This window comes from Cyprinodon tularosa, unplaced genomic scaffold (genome assembly GCF_016077235.1).
Source record: "Cyprinodon tularosa strain WSP-4 unplaced genomic scaffold, ASM1607723v1 ctg189, whole genome shotgun sequence".
Classification (NCBI taxonomy): Eukaryota; Metazoa; Chordata; class Actinopteri; order Cyprinodontiformes; family Cyprinodontidae; genus Cyprinodon; species Cyprinodon tularosa.
Window position 1 is genome coordinate 144,981 of NW_024038669.1, and position 6,870 is coordinate 151,850.

Sequence of the window (6,870 nt, forward strand, 5' to 3'; positions counted from 1 at the left end):
TTTCCTGTTTAGAAACAGTTTAATATATGCAGTCTAAAGAAGATGAACATTGTTATTGCATTTCACAGGAATTGTAATGTATTTTTGACAAAAAAATAAAGCAATATAAAAAACTGCTATTAAGCATTACTCTTCATCTCAAAACTTCTTCAGCGACTCCAATGGCTCTTAAAATCTACACATCCCTGCAAAAAAACATGTCAGGGCTTTGTCAACTTCTGAGAGCCATTTTAACTGTTTTTTTGTACAGTAGAAAAACTCCATCTTCAGCTCAGCTGTCACTGCGCCTCTTATTTCTCTCTCCCAGCTCTCCGTTAGATTCTTTGACTAATTGCTCTGCCTACCTGAAATTGTTAATCTTATCATGATGCGGTAATCTACACAGTCTAATCTCCTGTCTTTGCCAGTTACATTGTGAGATTATAACCATTTTAAAAGATTTATTGTAGCCTACTTAGAGATCCACTTTCAGCTTTTGTTGAAAACGTGTCGTTTTGTTCATTTCCTTCTCTGCCCTTATAACAAAAGTATCATAGATCCTACTTATTTGTCTTTGAACGCACAGTCCCGCTGATTATTATATATATCATCCTCCCATGGTTATTGTTGTAAATTTATTAGAAATTATGGCTTTCCAAGATGATTATCTTGCCAATATAATCATTGCTGTCATTCTCCTGCTGCTCTTGTCCCCACCATGTGACACCCACTCAGGCTGGATGAAAAGTTTATGTCCTATAGTTCGACCGGTGATGGGTTTTTGTCAGAAGAAACGCTTTTTCAGCATTTATATGTGTGTCACCAGATAATTGTTTTGTGAAGAAGAGCCTTTAACATTTTTGCAAAAATAAATGTTTAATTGTGAAGTTTAAAAAAAGGGTAAAAAGACAAAAGGTTGTAAAGTTTTGGATAGACTGGGTCAAAGATTCTTAAAACATTTTGTTTTATACAACAACATTTTACAACAGAAAGAGAACATTATCCATGAACCCTTCACTGTCCCCACTGGGCAGCGGCAAACTTACAGCATAATGCAACAACCATCTATAACAATACCGATAGTGTGTTCAAGGTTTTAGGTAGTGACATTTCCATACATAATTTTTTTCATGCAGGCCAAGAACTTGGCCAGAGTTCCTCTGTGTTAAATACAAATAAGCAAGTTGGGCAACTTCAATAAATAGAAGCTCAACCAGATGCTGCTTAGCTGAAGGACACCAAACCCCACAAATGCAGAAAAGGCTGGAAACCAGTGATTTGCTTTCATTTGAATTTGCAAAACTCAAAGAGCATCATCTTTCAAAACCATCTGTATCTTTATCAGAGTCACAATTGAACAGAAACAAGGCACTGAATTGCAGACAATCTGAGTACATGGATCAATGGAAGCATAGATAAATCATGTGTAAGCCTATTGCTCAATCAGAACAAGGGTGGAGCACAACTATGTGTTAACTGTACTGTCACTTCCATCTGATATTACACATTGCATAAAGAGCATAACGTATCACACACTTTTAACATCATAAAATAACATGTTAAAATAACCCTAATATCTTGCACCTTGTCCTGTCTCCCTATAATTTTGCATAGAATAAGTAGGTATAGAGAGTGGATGGGGGAAATTTATGGCAGGATGTTTGCCGAATGAATAAATAAAACAATATAGAGACATATGCTAACAGTTATGAGACAAAAGATCCCTAAATTCAAGTCATTTTAATAAGAAAATCAATCTAAATGTCAGCTAAAATAGTTCATCCCTCTGTTATCAATCACTCTGCTAGTATAACAGAGTCACGCTGCTTATAGTGTGCCCTTTTCCTGTCATTCTTTTCCTTCCCCCAGTTTCGACAGTGCTCCCCCAGGACTCTGTTCTGTCAGTTAGGAAGTTTTTGTGATCCATGAACCACTGAGCACATCTCTACATCCCATTCCCATTCACAGTAAAATACCAGCACATCCCACAGGATTAGGCATGCCTCCTCTCCTTTGACCCTGCGTGTCTCCTGTACCACACATTCACACAAACATACTGCATGCTCGCACTTCCTAAACACTCACTATGGACTTTCATTTTAATGTTAAGTTTGACAAGGGGAGTGTGAAGGATCAGCATGCCTAATGCACCCATAGCTGCCCCCACCCTACCCCCCGGCCTCAGAAGTATGCATGTTCTTGGTCTGACAGCTCACAGATGTGACTGACAGTATGTGCCCATGCAACCGAAAAAAGGAAAAACGACGGGAGGATAAAAAGAGAAATGGCGCTGCAGTCTTTTCCGCCACCAAATCATCAACCTATAGAGATACGAGGGCTGATCAAAGCTGCTATTTTATCCTGTGACGGCTCCAGCTGACTAATTTATGGCATTAAGATGGATGTGACACATTTATTTCCTCTGATTCTTAACTGATCTAAGGGCATTCTTGTCTAATTACCTTCTATTTGTATTCGAGACAGGATTTTGTTTTTTGTTTATATTTTGCAGCTTTATGAGCAACATTTTTATGACATTTGTTCAAAATGTACGTGATGGAAAATATTGTAAAATTTAAAAGCCAACTTAAAAAGAGTGTGATGTGTATTTTTGTTAATCCCTCTATCCTGTGGTGCCCCTAAACAGAATCTGATTTGGGCAAAGAGTTGATTTAATATAAGAAACCAGGATGGACATATATTTACGGTGGCCAGGGAAGAGCTGCAATTTGTTGAGGGAAATTGTATTTTTAAACTGTGGCCCTTATGGAAGTGATAAGAAGAAAATGTGTTGCTGAAAGAAAAACATCTGGAACTAGGTCATCTGGTGAGATGGGACCAAAATGGATCTTTCTGTCCTAAATAATGCAAAATACTCTCTCAATATAGAGGCAATTTAAATCTCCTTGAGCAGACCACCTCCAATGTTAAACATGGTGGTGGCAGCATCATGCTGTTGGAATGCTTATTTTTAACAACGGTAGAAGAGCTGGACAGGATTGATGAGAGGATTAATGTAATACTGTTAGGTCCTGCATGCTATGTTATAGTTTTGTTTTCCATTCTTTAATGTTTGCTGTATTTTTTTTAAATTTGGCTATTAGGGGGTTGCCGTACTAATTCAGTTTGATTACCTTTGTTTTCTATTTGATTTCTCTTGGTTCTTTCTCAGCATTTTTAGTTGTTTTTGTCTTTATTTTCCCTCATTATTTCTGTATTATTAGACCCATTCTTTTAGTTTATTCCTTGCAGTGTTTATCCCTTGTTTATCATTTCTCTTTCAGCCACAGCTTTCAAGTAATTAGTCTGGTTTCTGCACCTGTGTTTTTTCATTTGCTCTACTGTTCGCATCTGTTTCCCCCACTACTTAGTCTCAGTCATTTACCAGTAGTCCCCGGGTCCTTGGTTGATTTCCAAGTCTCCTTGCTTGTTTGAAATTTAATCTGCTGAAAAAAAAAACTTCATTAGAATATTAATCCTCACCATGTGGCTCCTGAGCGTCAGTCTGTGATTCGGTCCAGGACAGCAGACTGAAGAAAATCTGCAGAATCAGGAGGTTTACTATCCAGCAGGGTAAAATCCCTATAAGTGAAGTCACAGCAACACTACAACAGTTTAGATGAAAGCATATTTATATGTTACAACAGCTGTCAGTCACATTCTACACCAGGGGTCTTCAGCGTTTTCCAGGCCAAGGACCACCAAACTGACGGTGAGATGGAGCGGGGACCCTCTACAGTAATTTTATATATATTGATGAAACTATGTTATATTAAACTAGTCCTATAGTCACTCTATTATAGATGAAGTAATGTAACGAAAGTAATTTCTCCCTGGGATTATTCAAGTATTTCTGATTCTGATTCATCGTTGATGGGACAGGCGTTGTGAATGAAACGGTGCCCAGCTTAAAAATCTCCTGTGTATTGCTGAATGTGTGCATTGATGACTGAAAGACATCTTCTGCATCCATTTATCTTTTTACTACAGTGTTGAATTCATTTGTGTCAAGAATTGCAGGGGGGAATATAGAAAAAGTCTAATCAAGGCAAACTTTCGTGACCCCCATGCAGTACCTCTATGGATCCCCTAGGGATCGCGGTCCCCCTTGCCCCTACTTGTATGATTTGGTTCAAAATTAAATATGAAAATTTGGCAAGAGTTGAAATTTGTTATTCCAAGATGGTGATCGTCCAAACTGCGTGAGATAAGGCTAAAATGTAATTTTAAAAGTGCCCCTAAAGTATTGCAGCTATATTTATGTTATAGGTGGTTATGGCACATATGTTGACTCAGGGTTAGAGTTAAATAGGATGCAGAAAAGTTGGAAGAAAAAACAAAACAAGTATTGCTACTTATGTTCATCCATCACACAAAAACTCTGAAAATAAACTTTTTCATGTTAATATGAATAAATGTAAAAATGTTTAAGGGGCACCTGAGCCCTCCCCCACACAAAGCCCTTCCCTTATTCTGGTCTCATGTCAGATGAGCAGATGGTGGCGCTGTCGAGCCAAGGTGTTTAACGACTACCTCCCCCCAGTTCAACAGGGCAGGAGGAGAGTGAAACCACAACGCTGTTTATCAAACTCATAGGAAGTGGGTGTTGTTGAGCGAGGACGTGTCGCCCAACCACATCCTGCCGCTGGGAAGCTGCTTCAGATGGGACAGTGTTCACACAATGTACAGTAAACAACAAATGCAGGCCAGGTGTCTTTTTTTTTTGGTTGAGTTTTGTTGAAAACGTGTGTGCGGTATGTGTCTGCTTCCGACTTTGTACGAGTGCCAACCCTGCAACATCTCACAAAATTTGACTAGAAATTTCTTATCTATTTGTCATTGCAGTCTCACCTACATGCAGATTGACTTTAAGATGCAACCCTCCTCAAACCCAGTATGCCACACTGATATATATACACAAGAAAGGGCAGAAATCTGTGGCTCAAAATGTTTTTGCTATAAAAAAAATTATTGCAGTTTTATTTGTGAGCAGTTTGTAGAAAAAAAGAAACTTAAAAAGAAGTTTGACCCTTTTGTTGGACATGTAAGTCTTGAATGATTCAGCATTGTGTTTCATACACCTGCTGCATGTTTCTGTCTTTGTTTTACTCAAAAGGGGAAGTGCAATGCGCACACATCTGGGGAGTTTTCCTCATCTCTCTTTCTGAGTCTTTCACACACACCCACATATACACAAACACACACATGCAGCTGTATTTGACCACAGGCCTGGCTCTAACACAACAGGATGTTTCAGGGTAGATGTGCGAAGTGTGAAGGTTCACACAATCTACGACAAACAATATTCGACTCTCAGGACTTATTATTCATTAATAGATGCCAAAAATGTTAATCTGTTACTTTACTTTTGGGTACATAGAAAGAAAAGTTTGAACCCGGCTGCTGAGTTATTGAAAAACACTCAGCAACGCTTGGTTTGCAACATCATTCACTTTGCTCTCTTCATTCCTCACAGATGTCTGCATTGGCAAGACAACGAGAAAACAGAGGGACAACAGAAGGACAGTCTCTGTCTTTTTCTCTACAGTGTGTTTACAAGCGAAGCTGAGAGCCATCAAATTGGTGCTGTCAATCCTGTCTTGCTTTGTTACATGCTAGAGCTGTCAGCCTGGATTTATACAACCCCCTCAACTGTTCAGCACCATCCTCGTTCAGCATGCATCAGGCCTTGTGGAGGACTTCAAGATGAGCTCACTTCTCATAGCTCCCCTCATACAGAGCCAGCATTATGATAATGTCCCTATAAGTGGCAGGGGGATGGGTGCAGTGTCATCTCGTCACAAAGACGGAGCCAGCGGGGACTCCACAGTCAATTGCATTTAGGGCGGCTTTGTTGTTGTCTTAGCTCCCTCATCTGCATTGTTGTTTCTGTTCTGGTCCGGATCTTCTCTCAGACGTCATTATCGCTCTCATTAAAACGATCTTTTTTTTCTGAGCCCCCTTGCATATGGAACACAGTCTTGCAATATCTTTTTTTCTCTGCCTTTGTTTGTGTTTCTTCAAGTCTAGCTGCAAATGCAAAACACATGTAGCCAATCCAGCGCTCCTGAAGAGCCAAAATGCTGCCTGCAGAAATGTTTTATTTTAATCAAATGCTCTAAATATTCTGCAATGTGTCCCAAGAAGTCATGCTGGCTTATGCAGATTTTTTTTTTTGCTGCAATAGCAATGTGAAACACAAGCGGACAATGAGGTTTTTTCCTCATTAAATATATTTCTAATGGGGCTTTTGACATGCCCTTTATACCACATGCTGGTAACTACCAACATATACAAATGAGAGAAAATGTTTTGATAAATTATAAAGTGGATTGACATAGGGAATAATCTAAACATGGAAAAAGGGAGGTCCAAAGGGGCAATGAAAGCCCAGAAACCATCAGAAAACTGACTTCACTCAGACAAAAAAATGCTTTCTTTCAGGTAGTGTTAGACGACTGCCTGTAAAAGGCATTTCACTATAAATGCCTGGTTCAGACTACAAGATTTTAAAACTCTCATCTGATTTTCAAATTCTGAGTGACCCCACACAGGACCAAATAAACAATATATATTGCAGGTTTGTTCCCACTGTGTGTGGGAAACATGTGAAGCAAAACACGCCACACACCAACAGGCTTCACACATAAAGGCAAAATCTCCTAAGATCAAATATAAGTTTAGAGTAAATGAAAATATCCAGCAAGGAGGAAGTAACATGGGTAGTTAATGGACAAAGTTTTTTCAGGCATCTTACTTTCTAATTGGGTATACATCATGTTCAACAAGCTATGCTTTCATTTGACCTCAGGGAACACCTACCACGCTTTGATATTGGGTCAAGACAATCATACAAGTTGAATCCTCCTGATAAGAGTCCTTCTAAGAAGA